Source organism: Eretmochelys imbricata, chromosome 3 (assembly GCF_965152235.1).
Source record: "Eretmochelys imbricata isolate rEreImb1 chromosome 3, rEreImb1.hap1, whole genome shotgun sequence".
Taxonomy (NCBI): Eukaryota; Metazoa; Chordata; order Testudines; family Cheloniidae; genus Eretmochelys; species Eretmochelys imbricata.
The window spans coordinates 121701195-121717721 of NC_135574.1; the positions used below are offsets into that span (position 1 = coordinate 121701195).

Here is a 16527-nt window from a genome sequence, read left to right on the forward strand (position 1 = left end):
AGAGTACTTGGAAGAGACTAGAGAGCCCAAAAAATCTTTGCTATCTTGTTTTAAATGAAAACTATGAGTGAAATTCACTCTGAGCAGAGGGTTAGCACAAGCTCCAGGTGTCACTTCCAGCCTTTGAATCTCACGGAGTGTAGTCCTTGCTGTCTTGAACAAGGGTGAATTCTCACATGTTATTTAGTTCTGGAGTTTAAATATTTATTTCCAGTCCCTACCCCTGGGGAGCCCTTGATTTTTCTTAAAGGAAAATGACAAAGCCATTTAAAAATGTTTTTTTTACACTACTGTTCCACACCAGCAACACATAATGTCCTGCAAACACTTACATGCACGAGCAGCTTTGAGGCAACTAATCCCCCTTGAGTGCAACAGGACTATCCATATATGTACACAAGTGAAATTACTGAAGTGTTTACAAGATCAGGTCCTTTGAGGTGTAGAATTAGAAAACGATAGGATTTTAAAAATTTATTTATTGCTGCATTTATACAGCTCCTTTCAGTGGAGGAGTTCAAGCCACTTAAACACAAATGAACTAAGCCTCACAGCACCCCCTGAGGTATTACTATCCCTATTTTACACAGAGGGAAACCTAGGGTAGATGGAGTCTGTTGGTGCCAATGGACTTAGCAGGTATGAACACAGAGTATGTTCCAGTCCACTCACTCCGTATAAAACCTGATCCTAACTTATTCCTTCTCCCTCCCAACACTCAGAAATAAAACCAGGGTACTCAGCAGTAAATTTGGTGGGTCTCTATTATGATTTGGAGGTTATGAATTTAGGCCAGGCTCCACAAAGGGACTTTTTGTGAGTACCGCAATGCGAGTAACTTTTAAGAGCCTAGGAAACTCACCTGAGATGCGAGAGATCCCGGTGCAGTTTCACTTTGGATAAATAAAGAGTCATCAGGCCAGAGAGAGAGGATTTGTTTACACTGCAATTCAAAGTTTGTGGCTGGCCCACACCAACTGATTCAGGCTTGCTGGCTTGGGCAAAGGGGCTGTTTAATTGCGGTGTAGCCATTTGGGCTCGGGATGGATCCCGAACAATTAAACAGCCAATTAGCCTGAGCCAGAGTCAGCTATCACAGGCAAGCCATGAGTTTTTAATTGCAGTGTAGACATAACAACATGGGCGGTACATGCACCGCCGGCTGGGGGAGGCTAGCCCCCAGCCTCACCCCTTCCACCCAAGGCCCCATCCCTTCCGCCCATTGCCCCCGCTGGAGCCAAGCCCTCCCCCCCCACCTGAGCCCAGAGCTGCGCCTCCCCCCACCGTGGTCCCTGGCCCAGTCTCTCAGCTAGCCTCCCCGGCCCCGGGAGTTTAAGTGCCTATAAAGTTGACTGCCTATAAAGTTTAGCAGCAGTCAAGCAGGATCACAGCTGGATCACAGTGGAGCCAAAACTGGAACTTCGGCACTTAAGTTCACAGTTTAGTCCCTCAATAGCTTTGTGGATCTGGGCCTTTAAGGTCCACAATGTAGCAGTAGTAATATCATGTACATAAGACCTTCATTATTCCCACCTGGAAGGGGTTCTGGGATGCAGAGGATAAAGCTGAAATAATTAACAAACAAAAACCACCAAACAAACCTCATTTAGGGCCCGATCGATTAGGGCCTGATCCAAAGCCCAGTGAAGTCTGTTAAAAGACAAGACTCCCATTGGCTTCAACAAGTTTTGGATCAAACCCTAAGAGCTTGGAAAACTTGACCCCCCCAAAAGTAGCTGAATGAAGAGTAACTATGAAAGTACTTACATTCTCAGAATGCAAAGCCAGGAACAGATCAAAGCAATCTGAACTCCCTTTCAGCAAAATCCTTCAATTATAGCCTGATTCAAAGCCCATTTAAGTCAGTGGGAGCCAGATTTTTAAAAGGTATTTAGGCACCTCAAGATGCAGATTCACTCATGGTAGAATTGTCAAAAACACCAATCTAACTCTTTAGGCACCTACAATACGTTTAGAAATCTAGCCTTGACTGTCTTTTCATCAACTTTAATGAACTTTGGAGTAGGGTTGGTAGACCCAAATTTCAATGTGTGACACACTCCACTTGTCCCAAACTCTTGTGTCACACTAACTGCCAGGTGTTGGGTCCTGTTAAGATGGAGGGCAGGGAAAGAGCAAGAGAGAATGTAGCACATTTAAAAAATGGTCCATGTATTTTTGGAAATATTTAGGGGAATGGTCAGTAGCAGGTTCCTGGGAAAAAGGGGGAAAGACTAATGTGTCCTGGCTATATCTGTGATTTTGGACGGTGTGGGGAGAGACACTGAACCCCTAGGCACTCAAGTAATTGTGTCAATAGAGCTGTGAGCCAGTATTAGACAACTCACATTCAACACTATGACAGGTTTCAGAGTAACAGCCGTGTTAGTCTGTATTTGCAAAAAGAAAAGGAGTACTTGTGGCACCTTAGAGACTAACCAATTTATTTGAGCATGATGCCACAAGTACTCCTTTTCTTCATTCAACACTATGTAGCATTGGAACTTCAGCAGTAAACCTCACATTACATCGGTGGCCCTCCCATTTCCCCCTCACTCAGCTGTAGTTTTGACAGCATTGATTTTACTTTTTCTAAGATGGCCCCTGCCATCAGATCAGAAATACATGGCTTTGTGGATATTCAAGACTGTTTCAGTCTCTATTTTAGACTTCAGACTTAACATTGTATTGATCTCAAGATAGTCAAAGCTACATGAGCCTCAATGTCAGGACGATTCACAGACAATTACCTCCCGCAGGGTCTTCATGCAGATGTGACCCTCTGTGCACAAATCCCTCTTGCCATGTAGAAATGGGAAGCAATAACTCGAATGGCACCGGCTCCCTATCCCTGGATGTCTCCAGACATTTGAGTAACTGTATGTGGAAGGGGAAGGATGGTTTGAGTGTGTGTGGGGTGGGGTGGGGAGGCATGCATTAGCTATCATACAGCTACTCCTGGAAATCTCTCTCATGAAATGGAGGGAGCAGTTGCTGTTCAAGTTTTTCAGATATGCTCTTACTAGCTTTTTATCAACATTTTTTTTTTAAACAGGTCTTCCCTCCTTTCTTATTGTCCTGACCTGGACACCAATCCTGCAACCGGATCCACAGATGAACCCTTACATATCCATGCGGACCCAAACTCAGGGTTAGGCTTTAGTTTAACGTTAGCAAGAAAAATAAACTCTCTGATTTCACTCCCTTTCTCGTTGATTATTGGGGCTATTTTCTGTCTCATATTTTTTACCCTCATATGTTTATAAAAGCCTTTCAGTCTCTTTGGCTGGTAATAAGTAATTCTGCTTGTTTGCCTCTCCCATTTTCAAATTATTTTATTACAGTAGCATCTAGAGGCCCAAACTGAGGCCAGGGCCCTATTGTGCTAGGTGCTGTACAGAAAGTTGAAGACTGTCCCTGTCCTCGAAATAGGGTTGCCAGCTCTGACTGAAGCTATTCCGGGGGATTTCCTCCTCCCCCCAACATGATATCATTTTCTTAAAATATCCTATTAAAGTCTCCCAGATTGCTTTCAACAGTCACTGGGAGATCAATGCCAATTCCAGAAGACTCCAGACCAATCCTGGAGGGTTGGCAACCCTACCTCAAAAGCTTACAGTCTAATCAGATGTGGGGGGAGGAGGGGAGTAAACAGAAGCACAGAGAGTTAAAGTAATTTTTCCCCAATGTGAAATAGCAAGTCAGCGGCAACAAGAGACTCCAGGTCTGCTGATCCCTAATCAAGTGCCCTACCCTCTAGACAACTGCCTGAATTCCAATACAGGGTTTTTGGGGTTTTTTTTTGTTTTTTTGTTTTTTGCAAATTCAGACCCTTGCAACCATTTCCTACAAGCTTTTTTCCAGAAGTGATCCTCTATAAGGTATTCACCCCTGCCAAACCCAATGCTTCCGCTTCACTTCATTTCCATCTCTCTTTTCTGAAGAGCCAGGTACAGAGAAAATGAAGTGAGTCAGCAAGTTCTGAAGAGCTGTTCTTCCAGCATAACAGCAGGACAGACTTTTTTTTGGGGAGGGCACAGACCCTCTCTTACTACCGTCCTGATGCCAGGTAGCAAATAAGTGCAGGCTCAAGCCCATCAAGCATCAAATCAGTATATCCGTGCCAAAAACCATAACTGGGAAGGGCCACATAACGCCCTCACTGTCAGGAAGTCCTGTTGCAGGTTGAGCTTCCACACGCTATGGTTACAGGGGGTGCCTGAAATGCTGCTCCCAACTGTATTTTGATGTAACAGCTGTGTGCTGTCCCTGCACATTCCTGGCACGTGGTGCAGCCCTGCTTTAATTTCTGCAGTGGGGTCACCAATAAGTTCAGCAAAGCTTTTATGTATCAAATGTCCCAACCTTCCAGGAGTCTAATATATTAACAGAAAGTTCAAACACACACAAGAAAAACTTCACCCAAGCTTCTTAGCAGGATGGCAGAAGCCATCTGAGTTTCACTTCCACAGCCAGGCCGTTTAAACACAAGGCACTTAACCTTCATTCCTCATCTGGAGCCAGGGGCTCTGCAGGGGCTTCCAGGCAGCTACAGCTCTTTTTCCAGACAGCATACAACTCCTTTCAGGCTGAGCCTCCTGCAGCTAGCTGAGATGTTCTTCTCTGAGTTCCTTTCCTTAACAGTTCACCTTCTCTGTTCCATAGGAACTACTCTCCCTGGGAGCTCTGGTAGCCTTTCACAAGGTCCAGGTGCTCATTAACCAATTAGCTGCATAGGCAGTTAGTTTCTTACAGGTGAGCAGAGATAGGTTTGTTCCCTATCACAGATAGACTGGCCCTTACTCCTCTTAAAGGGGCCAACCACCCATGAACTAAGATTTCCTCATATAGTAACAGTGAAAATGTAACTCAGCCAAGCAACGAAACCCAAGCAGACAGTGATGTCTCTAGGACCCATCAGTCAGGAAACTGCAGTTGTTAATGAGTGTTTTACGCATGATGGTGGCATAGTGCCTAACACAAGTGTCTACTGTATCCTAATGCAACACACAGGCTAGCGTGTGCTGATATTGCCCTCTTGGTGCTGATCCAAAGTAAGGATAAGAGATATATAAGCTAGGGGAGTTCTCCTTTAGCTCAAGTGGCAGAGACAAGTGCTTTTGAAGCTGAAGGTGTTGCATCATTAGTCCTAGCCAGGGCGGGAGAGAGGGGGAATGTAAAGCACCGTAGCATGTGTGTATAATACAGTAATTATATCTTGGTGGTGATGCATGATTTCATTATACGGACCTCGGTGGCAGAGCTGGTATTGTGTCCTCCAGGGTTAGAAAGCCTCATCGGGGAGTGCTGCATAGAGTGTTCTACCTTGCCTCAAGCAGTAAAATCAGGGCACATTACATGAGACTGCACCCTTCTCCCCCTAGTAGGGCCCAGGCCAGCCACATAATTGTTTTCAAAGATACCTGTGACAGAATCCCTACCCTACTATGACACCGCAACCTGTAATGCACTGAGAAATTTAAAGTGGTACGACATGACCGACAGACAATGGTCAGTCCACATAGGTATTTCTATTTCCAAGGGGGATACAGTTTTCCCACAATAACCATACTTTATTTAAGGGCCTTGCGCAAGCACAGATTACCACAGTGGGTGCAGCACTAGAAGCTCTGTGATACTCCTGAACAGGAAAGCTTGCCTCATATTCCAAAGATGTATTGCAGTCAGACATCCTGCAGAAATTCTTATGCAATACCTTCACCCCTGTGGCAGAAAGCAGAACTGGGTCATGTTTCCCCCTGCTTGAAAGTATTGCAGGAGGTGCTGATCATGCTCAGTTCTTCCCTATAGCTCAGCAGAAGGTAGGTTTTTCCCTAGCCGACTGAAAGTCATCTAAAAAGAGGCCTGAAGACTGTCTCCCACCTGAAAACACCTTTATGAGCTGTGAGCATCAGCCTTAGAAAAGAAAGAACAGGTAGCTCCTGTAATGCTGAAGTGCTCCACTGTTTTCAAGTGTCAGAAGAGAAGGGAGCTCACACCAATAGGTGACCCCTTCCTTCACAACTGCAACTGGAGATGGGGGAACAGCCAACATTTAAGGCATGTGATCATAGGTAGGAGAGCCCCCACTCGCAAATCAGCTGCCCTTCATCAGAGATGAGAGAGACTACGCAATTGCCCCCACACTCCCATGACTTATTTCTTTTAAGCAAAAAGTCAGGCTAATTCTCTAGTAACTCCTGGTCTTTGCACAGTACAGTGAAAAGAGAGGACCCAGCCAGACACAAATTTGTTGCTGAACAGGACTTTGTGACTATGATACAAAGCAATATGATTGACAAGAACTGAAGTCTACATCTAGTAGCCTGGAAAATACCTAATATAGTCAGTAGGATGGAGTGTGGTGTAGTGGATGAGGCACTCAACTGGGAATTACGAAACTTGGTTATTGACTGCCTCTGATCTGATCTGGATACACAGGGCAAGTAACTTCACCTCTCTGCGCCTCAGTTTCCACACCTGTAAAATACAATCCCTTACAGCTTTTTTAATGAAACACTTGGAGATTCTATGGATGGAAAGCATCTCTGTAATGACATTCTGTGTGTTCCTCTGAAGCCTAGAATGTCTATTCAGTCAGTGTGAAGCGATGAAAGGAGCTACAAGCTTGGCTGAGAGCTCTTTTTGTTCAGAATATCAGCAGGCTGAATCTTCACTGGGTTTCACAGTCTGTTGCCATCCATTTTTTAAGTTTTCAGCCATTTTGAACTCTACTGATTACTCCCATGAGGTGTACAGCTACAGTAAGGCATATATCTATGTCATGTCAAGAGTCTTAGACCATTGTGATATCAGAGGTAACTCAACTAGTCACCAATCTCACCCCACAGTTAATTTGCATGCATCATTTTCATTGGTTGTATGAGGGAGACCATTGTGATATCAGAGGTAACTCAACTAGTCACCAATCTCACCCCACAGTTAATTTGCATGCATCATTTTCATTGGTTGTATGAGGGAGACTACACAGATGGTGGATTACCTGGCCCAACTGCCATCCACACAAATCAACACAAGTCTCCTAGCACAACATCCCCAAACATAAAACAACACAAACCAGCCGACGTAATAACTTCAAATACGACTCTGAAGGGTAGCCTGTCTGTTGAGTCAGTGTGAAGGTATGGAAACAGCTAAAAGCACAATTGAGAGTTCTTTACCTTCTTTTTGTTCAGAATATCATCAGGTTGAATTATCACTTGGATTCACAGTCTGTTACCATGCAATTTTTAAGTTCTCAGCAATTTTTGGCTCCCCTCACCCCCTTACATGATTTTACAGATGATGCCCAGGTTTTTAATAATTACTAGTAGCTGAATAATGGGTAACAGTTTTATAAAGAAGAAAAACACAGCATGATTTTGAACCTTAGTCTGTATCAAAGTAAGGAATACACACAGAAACCATAGGCACCTGAAGCCAAATTTTCCTGTCATTTACACTGGAGTAAGCACACAGAAGTCAGTGGGCTTGCTCTGGTGTCAAAGAGAAGAGAGTTTGGTTCTTGGTCTCTTAATTTTTTCTTTTGCAAGTGATATTCAGTTTGGGATGGCAGTGATTATCAGTCCAGAGTGAGGTTATGTTCCCTTGGTATAACTGCCAGCATTAGTTGCATCACAGTTCTTAGAAGCGCATACACCGTCTTACTAACCATGTACAGGTGTTGGAAATGCAAGACAAATAAATATGGACTGAGACAAAAAACAAATGCACAGAATGTAAAGTTCTGGTCAGAATGGAACAAATCCCCGTTTACTGTTTTGTACACACATGGGTAAATGCTCACTTGTTGAATCAAATCCTCTTATGGATCATTTCACAGCTGAACAATGCTCTATAGCAGTGGTTGTCAACGTTTTTTTTGTTTTTTGTTTTTTTTGTGGACCACTTGAAAATTGCTGAGGGTCTCAGAGGACCACTTGATGATCTTTCCAAATGTTGTTTGTACCGTTAGCTAACTATTGTAAAGCACTTTGGATAAAAGTGCTATATAAAGAAAACTTAATAATAATAAACTTTTTTTGTTTTACAAATAAAAGCAAACAACTCATATTTTAATATCAGTAGTCTTGCCTTTCTAATGCGATGGAAGTGCCCACTCTCCCACGCTGGGGATGGGGGGGGGGGCTCTCCTGCACCACAGCAACCACAGAGCTAAGGCTGGGAGGAGGGCCATCTCTCCCTGGCAGCCACAGCCCTGGAACTGGGGAAAGTTGCCTCTTTCTCTGGCCGCCGCAGCCCTGCACATCCCAAATTCCCAGCCCCCCTCTTCTCACCTCACTGCCCCCTCCCACTTACCCCCTATTCCCCCCAAGGCCACCACCTCACTTTACATGTGCTTCTTCTCCAGGGTCCAGGCACCTAATGAGTGGAGCTATGCCTGCGCAGCTCCACTAATTAGGTGGGTGGCCCTTCATTCTCTCGTGTGCGGCTACTCAGGCACGCACCTGAGAGGGAACTATCCACAGACCAGTCTGGTCCGCGGACCACAGTTTGAGAACCTCTGCTCTACAGTAAAGATTTGGACTAACCAATGCAGTGTTATGCAGGCAAAATTGACCTACTCTTATTACTGCTGATAGGCTGAATATATTCATTTTTAAAGAAAACCACAGCTTTAAAACAAAAAAAAGTCACCCAAAACTTTAAAACAAATATCCAGCACTAAGCACACAGCCTAATCTTCACTCTTTCTAAACATTGCTCTGAAACTGTTTTGGCTTATGGAATTCTTCTAGGTACAATGGAAAAATGAATACACTGCATTTAGTTCAATACATACCTACATTTTAGTCAAACAGCTAATTATCTAGGCATGATACAGTCCTCTTGATGTAGAGAGCATCTTCATGAAAACAGCTGTGAATAGATGGTTACAAATGTCTGTTTCCAAGGCAACACTACCCCTCTCGGCCCCCCTCCACTAACCTCCTCTATTGTAATAGGGGAAAACCAAAATGAAAGTGGAGGGGAGACAACAAATTGCATGCTGCATCCTAGCAAATATCAATCTAAAACGTACAAAAAATGCTAAATTGTGAAAGGAGTAGAGATATTTATATTTAGTCCATGGTATTTGTAGTTTCCATGGGAACACTACAGAGAAAGGAAAGAGCATGTTGCATGGCACAAAGGGAGCCAATGTGTAGCAGGAAAATTCTAGTCGGCTTCAGCTTTTTCCAAGCAAAATGATTAAATGTAGTTTAAAAAAAAATAAAAAAAATGTGAAACCAAGGTACTGCACAAATGGAGAGAAGAAAAAGGAAAAATAATCAGAGTAGTTCTTTCCTAGGAGCCTGCAAACCGGCTGCTCGCTTCTAATCACACGCTGCTCACATAAACACCTCATTGCAGCCTGCTTCTTTCTGTCCTTTGACTCTCTGCACTCACTGTCTTCGTGCTTTTTTTTTTTTTTTAAGAAATCAAGCCAAGTAAAGAAGAATCAAATGTAAAGTTCTTTGGAAGTAGCATGAATAATATCAGATCACATACCTTGTACCTGCCGGACCTTGACATGTGTGCTTAGAAAGCAGAGACAGAAAGGGAGAGAGAGGCTGAGACTCAGAAATTCCCACTAGTTTGCATGAGCTGTAAGTCAGCCAACACTGGAAAGAAAGCCAGACTCCACCCTCGGGTGGGCCATTAAAAAAAAAAAAAGTGGTTCTCAGCTGACGTCTCTCCCCACTACATGTCACTTCCTTTTAAAGCTACAAGTCAGCAGTTAAGGCGAGATGGCTACTTACTGCTGTACTATGACCCCCCCCCCCCCCCGCTTCCTTCCCCCACCAAGTAGTAGAAGGAAGTGGTTCACGTTTGAAAACACACTGCTACGGAAACCTCCTACCGGAACCCAAACAAAAGCCTATTGTAGATCACTTTTTTTCTATCCCTTTAATCCTGTTGCTTCCATTTACAGGGAACACATCTTTCTTCCCATGCTAGCAGTGGTTTTAGTGACGTGCCCTAAATACATTGGCTAAATTAGATCATTATTCATTGAAAAGGAATATGACCAATTTGCATTATGCAATGCAATAGCGGCAGCTTTTCCGCCTCTAAATGATAAGGAGCACAGGAGATGCAACAGGTGAGGCAGAAAAACAAATATACAGGCAACTAAAACTTTTTAGAAGAACACTATATTTAAGTATAAGCACAGCTGATCTGATACTATGATACTTTTTCAGTAACTGAGCATTTTTTAATCAGAACAAGTGCTGCTGGTCATACTGTACCTGTTGTGTCCTCATATGCTGATTAGAGGCTGTGCGTTAGATCTAGAACATGGGAATTGAGCATCTGGACTTAATCCGGTAACAATTCTGGTGAGTCCGTCAATTGGCATTGAGAGTGCTTGACACCTGGCACAAAATGCTCAGCACCATGCAGAACTCTAAAGGAGCTAATGTTTTATAAAAAGTGGATCTGAGACAAGCTGAACAGGTGGCCATATGATCAATATAAACACCATATAGGACAGATAAGAGATGTCCAATAGAGTTATCCGGGGAGGAAACACACAGAATACCTATTACTTAAAAAAAGGGACACTAATCTAGACACAACAAAAACAAATTTCAGATAGCAGGTTTCCAAATTCTGAATATTCTGACACACAATATTCACCATCTGTGAAACCAAAACATTTACTGTCAGTCTTTGACTGTTGAGTGGAAAGCAGATTTTATGAATGAACACAATGAGAAATAGCAAGAATACACAAAACGGTAACATGGAAAAATAAAGCATGATTTAACATCAATACAGAGTTCCAAACACCATGAGCTCAAATTGTGAAACATATAATACAGTCTTTAATTACAAAAACAATGAGGAGTCCTTGTGGCATTTTAGAGACTAACAGATTTATCTGGGCATAACTTTTTGTGGGCTAGAACCCACTTCATCAGATGCATGGAGTGGAAAATATAGGAGCAGGCATAAACACTTGAAAAGATGGGAGTTGCCTTACCAAGTATGAGGTCAGTCTAATGAGACAATTCAATTGACAGCAGGATGCCAAGGGAGGAAAATAACTTTTGAAGTGGTAATGAGAGTGGCCCATTTCAGACAGGTTTCAGAGTAACAGCCGTGTTAGTCTGTATTCGCAAAAAGAAAAGGAGTACTCATGCTCAGATAAATTGGTTAGTCTCTAAGGTGCCATTTCAGACAGTTGACAAGAAGGTATAAGTAACAGTGGGGAGAAATTAGTATTGGGGTGTCATAAATATAAAGGGAAGTGTAAACCCCTTTGAAATCCCTCCTGGCCAGGGGAAAGCTCCTCTCACCTGTAAAGGGTTAAGAAGCTAAAGGGAACCTCGCTGGCACCTGACCAAAATGACCAATGAGGAGACAAGATACTTTCAAAAGCTGGGAGGAGGGAGAGAAACAAAGGGTCTGTGTCTGTCTGTATGCTGGTCTTTGCCAGGGATAGACCAGGAATGGAGTCTTAGAACTTTTAGTAAGTAATCTAGCTAGGTATGTGTTAGATTATGATTTCTTTAAATGGCTGAGAAAAGAATTGTGCTGAATAGAATAACTATTGCTGTCTGTGTATCTTTTTTGGAACTTAAGGTTTTGCCTAGAGGGGTTCTCTATGTTTTTTAATCTAATTACCCTGTAAGATATCTACCATCCTGATTTTACAGGGGGGATTTCTTTATTTCTATTTACTTCTATTTTTTATTAAAAGTCTTCTTGTAAAAAACTGAATGCTTTTTCATTGTTCTCAGATCCAAGGGTTTGGGTCTGTGGTCACCTATGCAAATTGGTGAGGCTTTTTATCCAACATTTCCCAGGAAAGGGGGGGTGCAAGTGTTGGGAGGATTGTTCATTGTTCTTAAGATCCAAGGGTCTGGGTCTGTAGTCACCTAGGCAAATTGGTGAGGCTTTTTACCAAACCTTGTCCAGGAAGTGGGGTGCAGGGTTTTGGGAAGTATTTTGGGGGGAAAGACGCGTCCAAACAGTTCTTCCCCAGTAACCAGTATTAGATTGGTGGTGGTAGCGGCCAGTCCAAGGACAACGGGGGGTGGGGGAATATTTTGTACCTTGGGGAAGTTTTGACCTAAGCTGGTAAAGATAAGCTTAGGAGGTTTTTCATGCAGGTCCCCACATCTGTACCCTAGAGTTCAGAGTGGGGGAGGAACCTTGACATGGGGAAATTAGGTTTAGGTTTTGTAATGACCCAACCACTCCCAGTCTTTATTCAGGCCTAATCTGATGGTGTCCAGTTTGCAAATTAATTCCAGTTCTGCAGTTTTTGTGTTGGAGTCTGTTTCTGAAGTTTTTTTGTTGGAGAATTGCCACTTTTAGGTCTGTTATTGAGTGACCAGGGAGATTGAAGTGTTCTCCTACTGGTTTTTGAATGTTATGATTCCTGATGTCAGATTTGTGTCCATTTATTCTTTAGTGTAGAGACTGTCCGGTTTGGCCAATGTACATGGCATAGGGGCATTGCTGGCACATGATGGCATATACCACATTGGTAGATGTGCAGGTGAACAATGGTGTGGCTGATGTGGTTAGGTCCTATAATTACATGATCCCATCTATAAGGAAATTTGTCTCACTCACCTGAAAATTATCATTCTGGTAGGGGGAGGGGTCCATAAATTCAGTAGGGATGGATTTTTCAGTTCCCCCCACGCTGCAGGAGGCAGAGGCAGATGTTTTTGATTGTCTAGGCTGACTCTCCAGATAACTCCTTCCATTGAAGAGCCTCTCCAGAAAGTCACTTCCAAAGCTGGTAACTATTATATATGAATAAAACACTGTTTCAAAATGCATTAACAGCTAACACTGCCCAACAATAAGAAGTAGTAATGGTCCTTCAGCACATCAATTAAATATAAGAACACAGTTTTCCATCATGAAACACTGTTGAAAATTAATCTCCCAAAAGAAGGAAATGAAAAGTACAGGATGGGATGAATTTATGGACCCATCCTTGTACCAAAACAGAAATGTTCAGGTCAGACAAATTTTCTCATTTTTACTGTGGGGGATGGGTCTATAAGTTCAGTAGTGATGCAATTTTTGTAGTAGTACCCACCCTCACTTCCAGTCACTATCACTTGTTGGGTAGACTACAAGTGAGCTACACCTTGCAGATCCCTGCTTCTGAAGGCTGCTTCATCTTACTGAAGTCTACCATTCTTATAAAATTTAGTGAACATATGTAGGGATGGCCAAGTTGCAGTCCTGCAAATTTGTTCATATGGTGTATTGGACCTGTGGCCCATGTAGACTGCCAGTGCCCTCATGGAATGGCCTGGAATGGAGGCATTTTCCCCTTGGCTTTATTTGCCTCAGAAATTCCCAACTTAATATATCTCTCCATGGACGGCCTGGAACCTTTCAGTCCCCTAACCTTGGACATATTAGACATTTTCTGTAAGAGGACTCCAACCCTTTGGCGCTTTTCATTTTGGAGGGGGGATGTCAGAGAGTATAAGCAAATGTTGCTCTGGCATAAAAAAAAAAGCGGCCAACACTAAAGCTCTGAGGATTGCTGAGGCATTTTCATAGTCTCCTGTGGAGGGCTGATTCCACCCTTCTGTCAATGATACCTTTCGATGGGAAGTACAGTGTCCTTAACAAGGGTTGACAAGGCTGCATCCGTTTGAGGAAAAACAATCAAGAATGCTTTCGACTGATGGATGTTATAGAATTTTTTGGCTCATTTGATCTAATGCTTGGCCTTCACTGGGTTTTCTCATTTCTCTTTGCAGCCTTAAGCAGGACAGCTGGGATGGGTACATAAGGGTGAGTTTTACAGCCCATTGGAAAACATTTTCAAGTGTTTTCTGTCCCTTTGACCTCCCCTGCATCCCCAACCTCTTTTTCATCCTTTTTGGCTGAAAGCTTAGGGGAGATACTAAAGAAAGCAACTGTCATTCTCAGAATATATGTAGAAAAACTGTGTAGGGAACAAGTCACCTCCACTTTGGATTCTGAAAGAATCACCTCTTCCTCAGAACAGGAGGAGTGTCTAGACCATTGATGGGCAAATTATGGCCCACGGGCCGCGTCCAGCCCATCAGACCTTTTAATTTGGACCTCGAGCTCGCACCAGGCTTGCCCCACTCCACATGACTCCCAGAAGCAGTGACATGTTCCCACCCTGAATTCCTCATATCTGGCCCCATCCCAGAACCCGCACCCCCTCCTGCACCCCAACCACCAATTTTGTGAGCATGCATGACCCACCATACAATTTCCATACCCCAGCTGTGGCCCTCAGGCCAAAAAAGTTTGCCCACCCTTGTTCTAGACATAAAGGATTTTTTTGCTTTATGTCTGCATTTGGGGTCACTACTCCACATAGAAGGAGGACTAGCAGGAGAGAAGACTGAGGATTTGGAGTGATAAGAGTCAAGGCAAAACACCTATGCCTATGCTTTCTATCCTTATGTCTTCCCCGGGTCTGATCACCTCACAGGGAGAGGAGGAGGAGGCAGTAATAGTGGAAAACAGCTCCTAAGATGAGTTCTCTCTCCTATGACTACGTGGGAATCTGTCCCTGTACTTTTTAGTCCTTTTCCCTGCCTCACCTGAGCTCCGGACAGGAGGAGAGAGAAGCGAATGAGAAATAGCCTCTATACCCACATTTCCTCGTGTCATGTTTTCTCCATTGGATGCCATTGGGAGGACTGTAAGATGGCTGCTGAGGAGGCAGTGCCAGGAGCTGTTCTCAAATGGCTGCCTGTGGAATGCATGCTCCCAGCTCCAAAATAGCCACTGTGATGCTGCTGTGATGGGAAGAGGGCGCATTGGCAGGACACCGATTCCTCTGTGACTCCAGTGGTTCTTGGGACCCCTGAGGACTGAAGGGAGTGCCCTGACTGCAGCACGCCCATTGGCAGGTAGTCCTCTGTCGCAGTGTTTTGGTTGGTGAAGGGGAGGAGGGAAGATGATGGGAGTTTTGGGGGTTTTAACTGCATTGATTCTGCTGACTGGCGCTTCTGAGGTCTCCACGCTTCTGCCAGAGATAGGGCCCAGCCTGTGTTAATGACTGCAGACTGAGGCCCCATTGTCCTGGGCCCATTTTTCAGAAGCTTGATTTTCTGGGCCTCTCTTTTGTCCACATCCACCTGATATGGGAGGCTGGCAGCCTGCTTTCTAACCACAGTACCACCACACTGGGGGAGCAAAAGGAACACTTTTTCCCCTTTGATACTCTTGGCCCAGGGTGCTGAGCACAGGGTACAGACAGAGCCAGACTGAGGGTTAGGCAACTTAGGAACGTGCTTAAGGCCCCATTTTGGGGGGAGCCCAAACTGAGCTCCATCTGGTCTGGTTCAGGGATGGGTGCAGGCGCTGGCCCCACAGCAGTGGTGAGGGGGAACAGTGCTAGCTGCCCCACTGCCCACTCAGATTTGGCTCCACCAGCCATCCGTCATGACGGGGATGGAGTCCAGGAGTAATGGGGCTAAACCTAAGCAAGTAGCATTATGACCCGGTGCACTGCTCATGTTTGGCGCTGCTGGACATCCATCATGATGGAGGTCACTAGGGCCAAACCTGATCAGGCAGTTGGGCAGCCAGTGCAGCTGCTCCTCCACGCTGCCATGGGGCTGGCTCCTGTACCAGGACCTGAACCAGACCAGCCGGAGCTTTGTCACCATCATCCAGATGCTGGATGGGGAGCTGCAGTGAGTGCCTGCATGTGGGAGTCAGCCCGGAAAGGGGCAGCAGTGTTTGCTTAGGGCCCACTAATGTGTTAATTTCTGGGTACAGACCTTGTCCCTTCCCATCTTGCTTTTTCTGCCATTACCTGAGGTTAATTTGGGGGAGAGCTTGGTAGACGTTCCCACACTTGCCTGGAGTTCCATAGGGCAAATTTAAATAGCCTTAATATTAACCAGTAACCGCGTCCTAAAAAAATGATGAACGCTGCAGCTGACCACTTACCCTAACCATAGAATATAGGGCAGCTGCAAGGCATAATTTAGGACTCCATGGTTCATATTTGGCCCTCAGACTGCCCTTGGGCCACACTAATTTCCATGACAAAAAGCATGACAAAATGAGAGCAGCATTTTTTTTGCTGTCCGTATTTCAATATACTCATAGCTGGAAAAATCATTTTAAATGTTTTTTAAAAGGGTGAGCACAATACTCATCCTCACACAGAACTCAGGGTTGGGAGGCACATTGTACACCCATATACCCTTCTCGATTCACACCCTACATACTGAAACTGAAAGCCAGGGAATGAAACTCACACCTTGCTCAGCCTCTGAAGTTCAGACACAATGCACCCTTGGATGTCATTTCAATAAAAATTCATTAATTTGAAAGGAACATAGAAAGCTATCCTTTCCCAAAAAAACTTTCTGGGCCCAATTTGTCTGGCTTGGCAACAATACAATATGGTCCTATATGGCAGACCTTATAGAGACCGAGAGGCTAAACTCTTACTTACATTCTATCTGGTATAATTGAAATCCAGTCTTATGGTAAGATTTATTTTATTTGTTTTAAATGGCCAGGGACTGCATCTCA

The 16527-nt window shown here is 44.1% G+C and overlaps 1 protein-coding gene across 2 annotated transcripts in view; it reads right to left on the minus strand.

The window, feature by feature from the left end:
• Positions 1–9664, minus strand: part of AGPAT4 (1-acylglycerol-3-phosphate O-acyltransferase 4) — a 122375-nt gene extending 112711 nt beyond the window's left edge. For both annotated transcript variants that reach the window (XM_077813303.1, XM_077813304.1), the window contains exon 1: positions 9514–9664. The gene's annotated coding sequence lies outside the window, so the exon portion shown is untranslated. The remainder of the gene's footprint in view (positions 1–9513) is intronic.
• Between the last annotated feature and the right edge of the window lie 6863 nt (positions 9665–16527).